The 14,715-nt window shown below is 42.3% G+C and overlaps 1 pseudogene across 1 annotated transcript in view; it reads right to left on the bottom strand.

Annotated features, from left to right (window-relative positions):
• Positions 1-14,715, bottom strand: part of LOC309890262 (delta-1-pyrroline-5-carboxylate synthase-like) — a 26,352-nt pseudogene continuing 11,637 nt past the window's right edge. The window contains exons 4-11 of the transcript in view: positions 14,527-14,635; positions 13,201-13,427; positions 5,092-5,229; positions 4,787-4,982; positions 4,421-4,542; positions 2,453-2,639; positions 821-907; positions 1-203 (exon numbers count right to left, since the gene is read on the bottom strand). The product of the transcript in view is annotated as a delta-1-pyrroline-5-carboxylate synthase-like (transcript). The remainder of the gene's footprint in view (positions 204-820; positions 908-2,452; positions 2,640-4,420; positions 4,543-4,786; positions 4,983-5,091; positions 5,230-13,200; positions 13,428-14,526; positions 14,636-14,715) is intronic.

The following is a 14,715-nucleotide window of genomic DNA, read 5'->3' on the forward strand; positions in this document are numbered from 1 at the left end:
TTATTGATGAGTTTTCTCAATGTACTCGGTATTTCTCTGAGGGAGAGGTAGGCTCTCATGGGGCTACTTCATGCTCCCGTGCTCTGAGAAGTCAGAAACAACATGATTGTCCCCTGTCAGTAACCACTTTGTAGTTCAGAGTCCTTCAATTCCCACTGGTTCGCGTGCATGGATACGAGAAGTACTAATTCCAACTTCATCACCTGTAGAAAACACACAAGGTAAAGGTAGTTGATCCTCAGAAGATATTCAACTTTGTACTATATAGCCCTGCATCTTTATGTAGAAGCAGTCATTCACCTCCCTTCCTTCACTCCTCCCCAAGTGTCAGAAGTTATTTTTACCTGTTCTGATCAGAGGAGCTTTATTCTAAATTGGAATGTTTATACTTCTGTCAGTTTCAGCTTCACTTTTAGAGAGAAAGAAGCCAGAAAGCTACGTGTGTCTTACATACATCGTACATTTGTTTGAGGGTTTACCCTTTGAACAATAAGAACTAAATTAGTCAGGATTCCATTCTTATATCCTTTTTTGTTTTTCTTTTTCCTCTTCTTAAACAGACTATTGCGTGATCTTATAAAACCCTAAACACAATTTTTTAACACACAGAGCACTGCATGTTCAAGCCTGCTACAGCGATTTCTAGTAGTTTCTACCTCAGGAATTAATGTTTCCCTTGTCTTCTGCACTTCCTAGTATGTGCACCTGTTTACTTAGGTAACTGATACTCAGTTTTGTTCCAGTCTTTCCTTCCTCCCACACTGCTGAGGGAGCAAACGGCTTTGTGGTGCTTAGCTGCCTGCACACCACAGGCACATACAGAGTACAAATCTCTATCCATCAGAGAATCGGTTACTGGCATTCCAAGCACTGTCCACATGCTGGAGGAAGAACTCCACTGTTTTCTCTGAAAAAGAGGCAGAGAAGAAAATAGGATACAGTACAGAGTGATCATGCAGTCCAATAGGCACAGCCTCATACCGTGAAGAGATACAAGAACAGAACTTTCACCTGCAACATTATCAGACAGTATTTAACAGCCTGGATTAAAGCATGTTCATACACACCTTCTTTGTAATATGTTTATCACATAGACACAACTGTAAATATTACAAGAAGCTTGCAAAGACAAGAAGTGAAAAGATGTCTAATTCTTACTACAGCCTAGACCTCGCAAACAGGGATAGTTGTATGACTGGGAAAAAGTGACAGCAGCCCCGAGCTACATTTTGCAGTCAGACAGTTAAACTACATGTTCAGCTCTACATTATCTCAATGGATACATGGAACTGTTCTATAAAGAACATGGAAAGTCCTATCATAATGGAATTAATGGAAATTAATGGAAAGTCCTATATTAAGTTTATACTGAAAACAGTATTTGGGAAAGAGAATGCAGAAACACCACATGAAGTCAGCTAACTAACCCAGTTCAACACAGAACATGCGAGACTGGAGCAACCTCAAGCAGAGTTGTACGAGCCTTAGTACTCTGAAGGATGCCTTTCTCTGTAAGGCTGTAAGCTGCAAGTCAGTTGCCCAGAGCAATGGGACGAATGCTAAAGATGAACTCTATCTCCAGTACACACCCAAGTAAATCACTAGTGCACCAGGTAGTGGCTTACAGTATCAAATGCATGCCTTTCGGTGCTACTCGTTTAATTTCTGCAGAAGGTACAGAAACAGATGCCTGCTTGAATCTCACACTGATGAGCCACAAATCAAAATGACCTTACTGTAGCTGACTCTCAGAAGTTTTAGCCTTGTATGGAGAGTCATCCTTTGGCTGGGAGCAGTTCTAGCTACGTTTTGAAGTGGCAGAGTGTTCAAACCACATGCAGAGGAGTGGAAGAAGCACAGAGTGGCGCATAGGAACAGAAGTTCGCGGCATCAATGGAGCAAGAAACTGGGAACTGAGATACATGCAGCTTTTACGCTACAGATGCGGAACTGGGAAATAAAGGACTGGGAGAGATGGAGAAAAACACTTGTGGTCCTTGTTTGCAAGGCTTAAAAGCAACCTGGGAAGACAAAACGTATATAGTCTGATCTTTCCTACAGCCCATATTCCCTCTATAGAAGCTCACCTCTTCCTCCTTCGGAGGCCTAAAGACGTCTCCAGGATTCAGGAGATGTTTCTGCAAAACTGTCTGATGTGGTAAGTCTGTACAATACAGGAACACAAAGCAATCTGCCTGACAAGAGCATGCGTTGACTTGTCGTTGGCCAGTTGCTCAAACACATGCCTTCACCTCCTGGAATAAGGGCACACAACATGTTTTCCTTGAATTAAACACAACTACAGATAGATTTAGCTCATAGGGTTCCAGCTGATTATGCTCACTACAGAACCAAGATAAGAGAAACTACTGCAATGTAAGTAGTTATGCTAATAACAAGATCCCACAGTGAAACCAAAGCAGAAGCTTAAGGGAACAGATTGGTCACAAACCATTCTCCGTGACGGTAACATCCAGGTGAGAACTTCCATACTTGTGGATATGTTCGACACCCTCTTGTACACTGTCCACAACCTCAATGCAGCTCTCCAGATCCCCATATTCGTCGTGGAGAGATTTCACTTCTGAGGGGTTGAACATCAAGTAAGAGGCAAACTTTGGGCCAGCATGAATCTTCACCTGCAATACCAGAAGTATTTTGTGCTGTAGATTGTACCAGTGCGTAACAGGTGAAAAGTGCAGCTTGTTGTTCTGGGTATAGCTAGGATAGAGTTAATTTTTTTCATAGCAGTCCCTATACTGCTACATTTTGGATTTTTGCCTTAAACAAACCACTGTTTTGGCTGTTGCTAAACAGTGCTCACACAGTTCCAAGGCTTTCTCTTCTCCCCCCACAGTGAGAAGGTCGAGGGTCTGCTAAAAGTTAGGAGAGCACATACCCACAACCGATTCAAACTTAACCAAAGGGATAGCCTATGCCATATAATGTCAAAGTCAGCAATATAAAATGAGGGGAGGGGAGTTTCGAGGAAGGCAGATATTTCCAGGTTTGCAAGTCTCCCCTACAAAAGACTTTACCTGTTTTTATCCCTTTCTTTTGTAAACTGACACCAGCCCTCTCCAAAGTGTATGTTTCAGACACAAAAGAGTTACTGGGCCCAAAACAAGGCAAGGACTTTCAGTTATTTTACGATCCTGATGAAGAAGATCTAATGCATCGTCAATCTCTGAATTTAATCGTAGCAGCTAAGACACCTTAACAATGAGAGGGAGGAGTGGAGGAGCAGGTGCTGATCTCTTCTCTCAGGTGACAGCGACAGGACCCAAGGGAATGGCATAGAGCTGTGACAGGGGAGGGTCAGGCTGGACGTTAGAGAAAGGTTCTGCACCAAGAGGTGGCAGGGCACTGGAACAGGCTCCCAGGACAGTGGTCACAGCACTGAGCCTGCTGGAATTCAAGAAGTGTTTGGGCAACGCTCCAAGATGCATGGTCTGATTTCTGGGTGGTCCTGTGTGGAGCTAGGGGTTGAACTTGGTAGTCCTCATGGGTCCTTTGCAACTCAGGGTATTCTATGAAAAAAAAAAAAAACACAAAACAAAACACAACCAAACCAGACATTAAAAAAAAAAAAAGACAAAAAGAAAACACAAGCGAGTGAGGACTTGCTCCTGACTAGCTATCTGGCAAGCTTCTCTTAATATGACTTTAACATTATCAGAACATGACCTATTTTACCATGTTTTCCTGCATCAATCACTGCTTGTATACACTATTTGCCAAATGGAAATGCTATGTGAAAAATCCATGTTTTGAGTGTAATTTAAGTACTTCACAAATATTTCTCTCGTGATGCATCTCTGCTACAAAACATTACGCATGTCAAAGCAATTATGTAGGACAGTGGCCTTTCACTGTTCCTGTGGAACAGTGGGAGGGGGAAATAATGGGCGGGAAAATGGGTGGGAATAAAGGCAAGTGAGACAAAATGTTCAAAATATGTGGATGAAGCAGATTAGAGGAGGAGAAACATAAAATGGGAAACGACTGAGGTAAGAAGGTAAGTTAATAGATTTAATCAGAATAGTATTTGGGTCCGGGAGGTTGCCAGCCAGTAAGTCAGAATTAAGAGTAGTAGAGAAAGGGTTGGGGAAATGCTCTTCCAAGGCAGAGAATGATTTTTTTCTATGTAAAAGGAAGTAGTTGTATCCCAGCAATGGCATGCAGCCACCCCAAAGAAGCTGCTTGCAGATCGTTTCTATGGAAAAGCTTGGGGTTGCATGGAGAAGCCAAGAAAGCTCTCCAAAAAGAGTACAAAGGTGTACAAAGAGACATGTGGGTAACGTAAGTGTTATGTTATCATAAAACTACATAGGGCTATGTCAGCAAGACCAAGGGCTCCTAAAATGAACAACAAGTAAATAAAACAAAACAAAAGCCAACACAAGTATAAATGACTAACCTGTTCTACTCTCAACGTGTCTATGATCTGATCAAACAACGGGGTTCTCAGCAGGTCTCAGTGAATTAGGAGTGTTTCCCGAGCATCACAGGCAGCAGTATATTCACACTTCGAGCCTCTGACTGAGGTTTAAGAGTAAACAATTGGTTACGTAACATTTATGACAAAGAATTTGAAGAGCATGTGAATTATTATTACGTATGGTTATAATAATATATTAATATATATATTAATATAATATAATAATATATTAATATAATAATATAATAATAATAATAATAATAATAATAATATAACCATACCACATATTCCAAATGTGTAGTTCAGTTACACTCATGGTATCCAAGTCACTCTCTCACAGCTTACTTATTCATGTGGCCTTCTCCACGCTGGCATCTGTGTCCACATACACATGACAGATCCATTCACCGTGTCCCATCACTGGAATTCCCTTAGCAGCTTTCTGGATAGTCCTGACTAGCTGGGATGAACCATGTGGAATGATTAGATCTACCAGCTTCTCCAAATGGCAGACATCTTCCACTTCCTTGCTTGTATTCACACGTGAAAGTTGTGACACAAACAGTCAATGGCCTGAATTCTCAAGCTCTGCCTGTGCTTTTTCTACATGCTACAGCACAAAAGTTGTTGCTTTAATTCTAGACACTTACTACTTGCACTGCATCTTTGACTCCATGAATGGAGAGTGCTTCTTGAGTCAGATGATGAAGGATTTGATTGCTGTATGCTGCCTCTTTCCCTCCTTTTATTAGCAAGCCATTTCCGCTAGCTATGGCCAAAGAAGACACCTGTCAGAAGGGAATTAAAACAACAACAACAACAACAACAACAACAAAGTGATCTGACTCCTCTGGGAGAATAACATCTGCAAAATAGAGTAAGAACAGGATTTTGCATTCTGCTGACTTACTCAATATTAATATACAGCACCAAGAATTTTTTCCGAGTCAGAACGTGTAACTCCAGAAATGAAGTATCTTAACGTTTCAGAAACAAACTTGAGCTTCAGGGTACTACTGGCAAAGGGAGACTGCAGTAAGTCAAAGGAAACCCTGAACATAGGCTCTGGCACAAATTCGCTAGTTGTATAAAACTATTTCAGATGCAAGAACTCTTATCCCTAATCATTCTGGCTGGAAGTAGCTAATGAGCTCTTCCTACGACTAACATTTTACTTGTGCTCTCTTATACAGAAGCCTTTTGTTTAATCACGCTGATTTTACGTTTATAACCAGAAGGTGTCCTTGCCTATGGCAGGGGGGAGTAGATGACCTTCAAGTTCCCTTCCAGCACAAATCATTCTATGATTCTATGACACCTCCCACTAGACCAGATTGCTCAAAGCCCCATCCAACTTGGCCTTAAATACTTCCAGGGATGGGGCATTCACAACTTCCCCAAGCAGCCTGTTCCAGTGCCTCACCACCCATAGTAAAGAATTTCTTCCTTTATTCTAATCTACATCTACCCTTTTAGTTTAAAGCCATTACTCCTTGTCCTGTCATTACACTCCCTGACAAAAAGTCCCTCCCCAGCTTACCCGAAGCCTGCTTCAGGTACTAGAGGGCCACTATAAGGTCTCCTCAGAGCCCTCTCTTCTCTAGGCTAAGCAACCCCAGTTCTCTCAGCCTGTCTTCATAGGAGAGGTCCTCCAGCCCTCATCAACTTCGTGGCCCTGCTCTGGACCTGCTCTAACACATTTATTTCTTATGTTGGAGTCCCCAGAGCTGAATGCAGCACTGCAGGTGGGGCCTCACAGGAGTGGAGTAGAGAGCGAGAATCACCTCCCTGGACCTTCTGGTCATACTTTTGATGTGGCTCACGATACGGCTGGCTTTCTGGTTTGCAACTGCACATCGCTGGCTCATGTAGAGCTTTTCATCCATCAACACTCCCAAGTCCTTCTCTGCAGGGCTGCTCCCAATCCACTCATCAACCAGCCTGCATTCATTCTTGGGAGTGCCTTGATGACGGTGGTGAACCTTGCACTTAGCCTTCTTGAACTTCACGAGGTTCTCATGTACCAACCCCTTAAGCATGTCAAGGTCAACTCAGACCAACTCCTTTTCCCTACTAGTGTCCTCTGGGTAAAAAACAGTCACCGTGTTTGATATTCTACCTCATCCTGCTGTCCACAATTTGAAAAGAATACTGAAAAAATAAGGAAGACTTCAGAAAGATCCTTGTCATTTAGTGGAACCTTGCTGTACCCAGATACTGTGTGTCTTTAACATACAAAACTAGACATTAAAATGCAATTTGATTGTATCTTGTTAACAATCTGCCTCTCCGAAGATCAGCATCACGAAGGAAAGCTGCAGAGACAAGCTTATTTAAATAAATAAAAAACATCCAATCTGTAATGGGTTTGAAAACAGTTTGTTCCCTTTAGATAGTAATAGAGCACGGCTGTACTTCAGAACAATTGGATTTCTTGAAATCTGTAAGAAGCAGTCTGTGAAATATGATCTCAGAACTTCGCCTTGTAAGTACTAGAGACAAACATGCTATTGTATATTGTTATAAATGACTGAGTCCCGAATAGGGTTACAATCAAAGTTTACAATTTATTAAAGGAACAGAGGTAAGCAAACAGCACTGGGTGCGCTGGGAGTCTCTGCTCCAAGAAGACGCACACCGGTTACATCAGGCGACTGGTTTTTATGCTCCTAGGCTAATACATATTCATCACCACTTTTGGAAAAGGCAGGGGTATTATAATTAGTTTCCCAGAACCCGAACCATCCCACGGATGCATGCGTATCAGTCTCCAGTGGTCCCTCTGAGGGTCGCTCATACTGAAGGCTCGTAGTCTTCCTCACAAGTTTTGTCCTTCGGTCGTTCTTCAGCTTCCCCCCCACCCTCCCCTTATTTAGTAGTCTCTGGGCCAGATGCCAGAAAGTCGTGTCTCATGCAATAGTCAGCAGTTATCTCAAAAAACTCCCCCCTATTCTCTTATCTCCCAGACCCAAGTCTCAAGGTTTACCCTTCAAACCCTCTATCAACACGAACTGCTAGACCATTCTTTTGCAAGATACAAGAACTATATACACTAACCACTCTGTTTCTCTTGGACTTGTGGTTATTTATACAAGGGGATGTAAGACAGAAGGTCACATTTCATTATGAGGCCCTAGCATTGTTCCATATTGACACGAATCAGATGAACATATTTCACAGTCCCCCATCTCCTTTTTCATGGTATTGATTCGTGTTTTCCTTTCCAATCGAGTCAATACTTGCCAAATTGGTATCAATTTTGGATATTCTTTTCTTTTTATTATCGTCAGGCAATGGGTTTTCTCTTCTCCCTGGTTCTGGGTCAACAGTGTGAGAAACTCCGTAGCCAGTAACTTAGGCTCAGGCGAGGATCTCAGTGAAGAAGTAATTTGTTCACAATTGCAATGGCGGGCGCCCCACAAGCAGGAGAGCACACCTACTAGTTCCAAAACACAGTTTATATACTTTTTGATGACAGGACCCTCCCCTGTTTCCCCACTGACTGGGTAATCCAGGTTCACCATCTATCCGATGCTTCACAAACAATGCATGGCCTTCACTTGCCGGCCTGTTAAATTTCAAATTTCTTTTGACATTTTTACTGCTTGGAGAGGTAATGTTTCTTCGCTTGTCTGACTTGACACCGTGATTTTCACCTAATTGTCCTAAGAAGTCTGGTTGTCTGCATTTTACAAGGTCGCCTGCTAAGCTTTCTTATCACTGTAAGCATATCTCAGTACCACATTCCTGCCCTCTAAACAACGTAACTCTGCAAAAACAACATTCCTATTCCCACAACAGGTACTGCAGATATTTGCATTCCTTGTATAACTGGAGTGTATCAGCCTGGTAATAGAAGGTATTAAACATGGAATTATTAACAATTCTCCACATATCCCCAATACAACCATCCTCATTTTAGCAAAACAATCACTGCCCATAAAGCCCCCTCCCATAATCTTCTTAGATCGATTCCATTCCAAGTTTGAACTGGGACGTGTGCAATCTTCTTCATTTCTTTTACAAGTTCATTTACAGCTTTTCTTTCTGTTGTGGTTTAACCCAGCTGGCAGCTAAACACCACACGGCCATTCACTCACCTCACCCCCTCCCTCTCTGGGATGGGAGAGAGAAATGGGAAAGTGAAGCCTGTGAGGTGAGATAAAGACAAGAAAATAATAATAAATAATCATAAATAATAATAATGACAATGACAATAATGATGATAGTTCTACTACTACTCATGTGTATGAAACAAGTGATGCACAATGCAATTGCTCACCACCGCTGATGCCCAGCTGTCTGATGCCCAGCCTAACCCTGAGCAGTCCAGCCCTCCTCCCAGCTCTTGCTGCACCCCCAGCCTGCTCGCTGGCAGGACAGTGAGAAGCTGAAACATCCTTGGCTTGGTGTAAGCATGGCTCTGCAACAATTAAAACATCAGCATGTTATCAGCGCTCTTCTCATCCTAAACCAAAACGTAGCATTCTACCAGCTACTAGGAAGAAACACCTTCATCATTAATCTCTAAACAGCAATTACTAAGGTTAGATTTTCCACAGACTTCTTCTTGTGCTAGTAAATAATCCAAAGCTAAGCGATTTTGATACATAAGTAGATAAGTAGTCCTTATCTTGGTATTTTGCTTTGCAATTAAGCCAAGTGCACCTCCGGTTTTATTTACAACTATTTCCATTACAGCTTGTAACCTAGTTATTCTATTAAGCATATATATTGGGGTCCTATAGCCCCAGGATCCGTCTTCTGCCCATGTAGCTGGATCATAATAGGCAAGACGCCTTCAATCAAGGGGTTGGGCCCACTTTCAGGGTCAATTTGGGCTTGTGATACCGTTCAGCCTGCCGGGGTGATCCAGCTCCTGGAAAACGAATCACAATTTTATATGGGTTTAAAAAGAAAAGTTCTTACGTTATTTTCTCGGGACAACCTCACCTTAGTGTGGGAGAAGTCCGGTCGAGGCCCTCTCACTCGGCAGTCAATACCCATCGCCTCCCTCGGTAGACCATACACACTGCAGTGGAGGGTCCTGCCCCGGTCTTGCCTTCTCCCTTTCCTCCCTTTAGGCTTGTCCCCTTTATTTGGCGTCCTTAATTCATGCAGAGCCTCATTGCCAGAATATGAGTTCTTCTTTAGCTTTAGTTTCAGTTCCCCAGGAGTGGACTCAACCCTCCAGGTTTCGGTAGTTACTGGTCCTTTTATTCTGGATCTGTGGATCCAACCCCTTTCCGCTGTTCTCACAGCTGTTTCAGTAGTAAGTAAAACTTACTACTTACAGTCCCTCCCATCGGGGGCTCAATGATTCTTCCCTCCAGGTTTTTATTAAGACCTTGTCTCCTGGTTGTATCTTATGAATAGCAAATCCTAAAGGTGGTGTTTGAGCCATCATTCCAATTTCTCTTAGCTCTTGTAACCTCCTTCCAATGGTAATTACGTATTTCTGGATGCTACGCTCCTCAACTACATTTTTCCTAGAGGCATCCCTTGAGAATAAGGCATACCATATAACATTTCATATGGCGATAATCCGCTCTCACTGTGTGGTTTAGTTCTTATGTTTAAAAGTGCCAATGGTAAGCATTTCATCCAGGGCATTTGTGTCTCGATCATTAATTTAGCCAAGTGTTGTTTTAGTGTTTGATTCAATCTTTCTACTTTCCCTGAGCTTTGTGGGTGCCACGGAGTATGGTATTCCCACTGAATACCTAATGATTGACATAATAATTTTATTATTTTAGAAGCAAAGTGTGTGCCCTGATCAAAATCAATGTACTGGATTATCCCATATTTAGGTATCAGGTGTTCTAATAGAGCTTTTACCACCATTTGTGCCATAGCTCGAGCTACGGGATAAGCTTCTACCCATTGTGTTAAATGATCTGCTATTTCCCATAGATATTTTATCCTCCCTACCTTGGGCAATTCAGTGAAATCAACTTGTACTTTCTCAAAAGGCCTGTAAGCTGTTTTTCTCCCTCCCGTGGCTGCTTGTCAAAACACTTTCTTATTTATCTTCTGACAAGTTAAGCAACGTTGTGTAATTTGTTTTGCTATTTCAAAAAAAAACAAAAAACCACACAGCTTCCTGCTGAGGCAGAACTATTAACATTCCTACATCCTCCTTCCCTGCTCATTCAACTTCAAATGGCTCTGTTAAATACTACATGCCACACCTTTAACACCGGGGACAACTCTTTTAACGCTTCCTTTATTTTTCTCCAGCCTGTACTTTTCTCATGCCAACACCAAAGGCTCAGTCAAGAGCCAATTAATTCCACTCCTTTTCTCTCCAAGATGCTGAAACAACGTATCAGTATACTACACTTCATCCTATTTTCCTTCTCTCCTCCAAAACATGAATTGCCAGATAGTGTTATAGTCGACTGATCCATAAAGTGGCCATTTAGCTTATATAGTGGCCACCACTGATTGCAATACTTAGTGAAAGTCCTCTTCCTTTCTGCGCTCCCAGTTCTAACAATATCCTTTGAATGTGCCAGCGTGCACCCAAGGAGGCTTTCTTTAAAACATCTTTGTTTTGGATATTACTCATTCCTTTGATTTTCCATTCCCTTTTATTTATTTATTACTATTCCTTATTAGTTACTGTCCTTTGTTTCAATTTCCACGCAAACCTTTTTACTGTGGGTTTTTACTATCTTTTCCTAATCTTCTTCCCAAATGTCCCAGTTCTCTGGGATTAAATGCCTCTTCCCGCATACAAACTTTACTATTTCAGGTTATTAAGGAGCCCCGTTCCATGTTCCAATCATAAATCCATGGAACTTCAGGAAAAGAGCTGAAGCACTCAGCCTTTCATCTTCTAGACAAACATTACCACCTTTTCCACAAAATTTACATTTCAACAGGACCGAATTTCGAGCCAAATGCCAAGTTTTCTCATGCACTTTGTTAATAAGCCCATACAAAACAAGGAATCACTCCTGTGTATCCGTCAATAAATACCATTTAAAAAGGCATTGACACCTAAATAAATTCACTCTCCCCCTTCTTACCAAATTGCCAGGGCTCAAGCCCAAACCACCACAGAAAGGACTCTCTCCGTTCTACCGCTTTGATAATCAGTCAGCCCCCTCCACCTCTCCAGTACTTGGCAAACTGACCAAACGCCACAGCAAATACACCAACACTTCTAAACTGTTAGTTACTTAGATAACGCTCCCGCCTTTTTTCTTGTCACACTCAAAGCATTTAAGAGCAAAAATAGGATCACAAGATACACTGCCAGGCCCACATATTGGGCACCACCAATCAAAACTTGGTGAAAACAGCACTTCTTTTTGGTCTGTCACGCACTTCGTTCGTCTCCGGCCGCTCCCCTCACGGAGAATACGGAACCGCGGATCGGAACTCCGCACTCGCTTCGCAGCTCACTAGAAGGTAAACTGTTAGTCTGCAATTGTTTCACCTTTACTGCAACTCAAGACTGAACTCTGAGCACTGACTCAATTCCGTGTATGCTATCTCCAGCTAGCTATCAGGCACACACTACTCCATGGAGAAGTCAAATTTCCTCGGTAATTGCTTACCCAAACCAGTATGAGATGCAATAGTAAACTATGGAGGAAGCAACCTCTTCTCTGCACTCAGAGTCCATCCTACTATCAGCTACAGCATGGGAGAGAAACCATATTATTCAGATGCAGAGGTATCAAAGATGATCCTCTGAAGTTACATCGGAGAACTTGAGGATGGGGGCTGGCAGGAAGAAAAGTAACAAGACAAGTCATCCTAAGTCTGTAAAAAAAGAAAAAAAAAAAAAGAAAGGTTGGGGGGGGGGGGGGGGGGGGTTGAGGGTGGGAAGCCAGTAAGAATCAGCCTGATAAAACAAATGAGATAAAGAAGAGGAGAATGGGAGAGTTTGGCTAGGCAAGGCAAGACACCCAGGAGGCAAAGGCTGGAGTCTAGGAAGGCAGACTAGAATTTGGCAAGGAAACATACTGGTTTTCTGTGAAGAACAGAGCGAGCAGCAAGGAAGCAATAATGGCAGAAAGGGAGACTACTGCCTTTTCCTTTCACATGAACTTTGCCTAGAGCAGACTCCCCTTCAGTATGAAACGAGGAGTCTCTTTTTAAGTGCCCATACCCATCCCTTGCTCCTCAAATACTTGCTCATATGTTAGAGAAATGCTCAATCAGTCTTGCTAAAGATACCGGCAGTAAGAGCCTAGACAGCTTTTACACGCTTGTGGAAAGATATCATTCTGCCTCAGTGCAAACATGCAGTATCAGTATGGGACAGACCACTCAGAGCCTAGAACTTCTACTTCGTGCTGATCTTTTTCAGCATATATTCTTAACAGTTGCAGTTTGTTATTAACGACCTATATTAAACATTTGATGTTTAATCGTAGCCTGCAATTCAGCTGTAGTCAGCATGGACAGAAAAGTGCTCATTGGTAGGAGCCTTGTAAGTTGCAAGTTAAGCAGGGAAGCTATGTGATAAGACACAGGCAGAAATTGCACCACCTGAATGTAAGCTAACTCCTTCTCTACGTTGGGTATCAAAAACCAACGCTGAATAACTCTCAGCATTGCAGAAGCAAGTCCCAGGAAGACTGTAGTTTTCTGTAGAAAAAAAAAAATGGGATGACAGCAGAATTCATTTCAGAAGAATACAAGCAGAAGTCTTTTGAGGCAAGACTTCTTGCAGCCTTCCAATAACTCACCAGTAGAAATACACTTTTGTTATCAAAGATCTCTCTGCCCTCCTCACATACCTGTGGAAGACAGTCAGTCTGGACGGGACTCAAAAAAATCGCAAGAAAGACCCCAACAGGCACTGTCACCTGCTCCAACTCTAGATCTTTTGCTATGCGTGCTCTCTGAACTATGCTGCCGACGCTGTCCTGTGAAGATGCTGCAATCTGACAGAGCCCAACAGCCAAGCTGTTCAGCTTTGATGTAGACAGACTGAGACGTTTCAACAAAGGAAGTGCCAATCTTCCTAGAAGAAAGAAAAAATTGCGCTCAAGATAGATTTATCTGGCTAGTTTCAAGAAAGTGACCTAATGGTCAAACCAGGAAAAAAAGCCGCTGTTTCCCACGCCGCAGCAAGAAACCTACCTAAGATGAACAATGTAAAGCATTAAGTTTAGTAGCTACAATCAAACTGCTCCAATTTGACAACGCTTTCACCTACCATCACATATACACCTAATACGATATGAATGATTTGTATATGAAGTAACATCCGCAAAGACAAAGTTTGTCCTATTTCTAGTACCGTTACACAACCGTGTACCTGAATTTCTTACCAATTTCTACCCTTGCAATATTCCTGGAAGGTTTGCGCAGTAATTGCCTCTTTCTATTTCACAGATAGAAATCCCAAAGAGCAAAGGAACGCATAGCATTTCAGATTGGGCAAGAGCTGCCGGAGTTTTCTAGTCTGAACACGTTCAGGTAGGAAGTTTACTCAGAAATGTCCCTCCAGGCATTCTCCTCAGTACAAAATGGTTGCCGTATGCCTTTTACTGAACTTCACAATTTGTGATGCGCCAGTTCCACACATTTTCTAACCCAAGACCAGCTTCCTCACGCACCACTCTTACACAAAAGAATGGATTTAGTCTGTGCTGCCTGAACTGTACTTTCCTCAGTCAGAAGGTAAGGTGGTTCTTTCTGGAAAGCATCATTTTTAAGTAACAACCTTCCCCACAGGGGCCAAACATTACGTTAACCAGCCCAGGAGAATATTCATGCTATTTCATGCATGATGATAACAGGGAAGATCCTTGCTAGATTTAATTTCTAAAGTGAGCCTCCTTTGGCAAAAGAAAACACTGTTCTATTTTTAGTTTTTTAAACAATGCTGTGGGTTGCTGCTTTCAAAGGCCTCTCTCTCCATCTTCTCTGATAGAGACAGCTCTTACGGAAGCTGCAGCTGCTTACACTGACAAGCTCTCAAAGTCCTGGGTTCCCTAATCTGTGACGGCCATAATATCCAATTGCAGGTGACAGACTACTCTTGTTCTGCTCCTTTCCTTTGAGGCCCAGAAAAGCTCATGACAACAGGTGTTCCATGAAAGGACCCGTAATATTACCTTTATTTTCAGCTTCTTCTAAGTCCTTTTTGTTTGCCAAGAGAATTTCTTCTCACTGATCAGTTAGTAAGTCACCGAGATGATAAAAAAAAATAAATAAATCTCTGCTCTCTGAAAGAGAAAAGTGTCTGAACTGCATTCTTACACGAACTCCATGGTGTTTGACATCTGGCTCACTTCAGCTCATTC

Source organism: Aythya marila (genome assembly GCF_965140915.1).
Source record: "Aythya marila genome assembly, chromosome: Z".
In the NCBI taxonomy this organism is placed as follows: Eukaryota; Metazoa; Chordata; class Aves; order Anseriformes; family Anatidae; genus Aythya; species Aythya marila.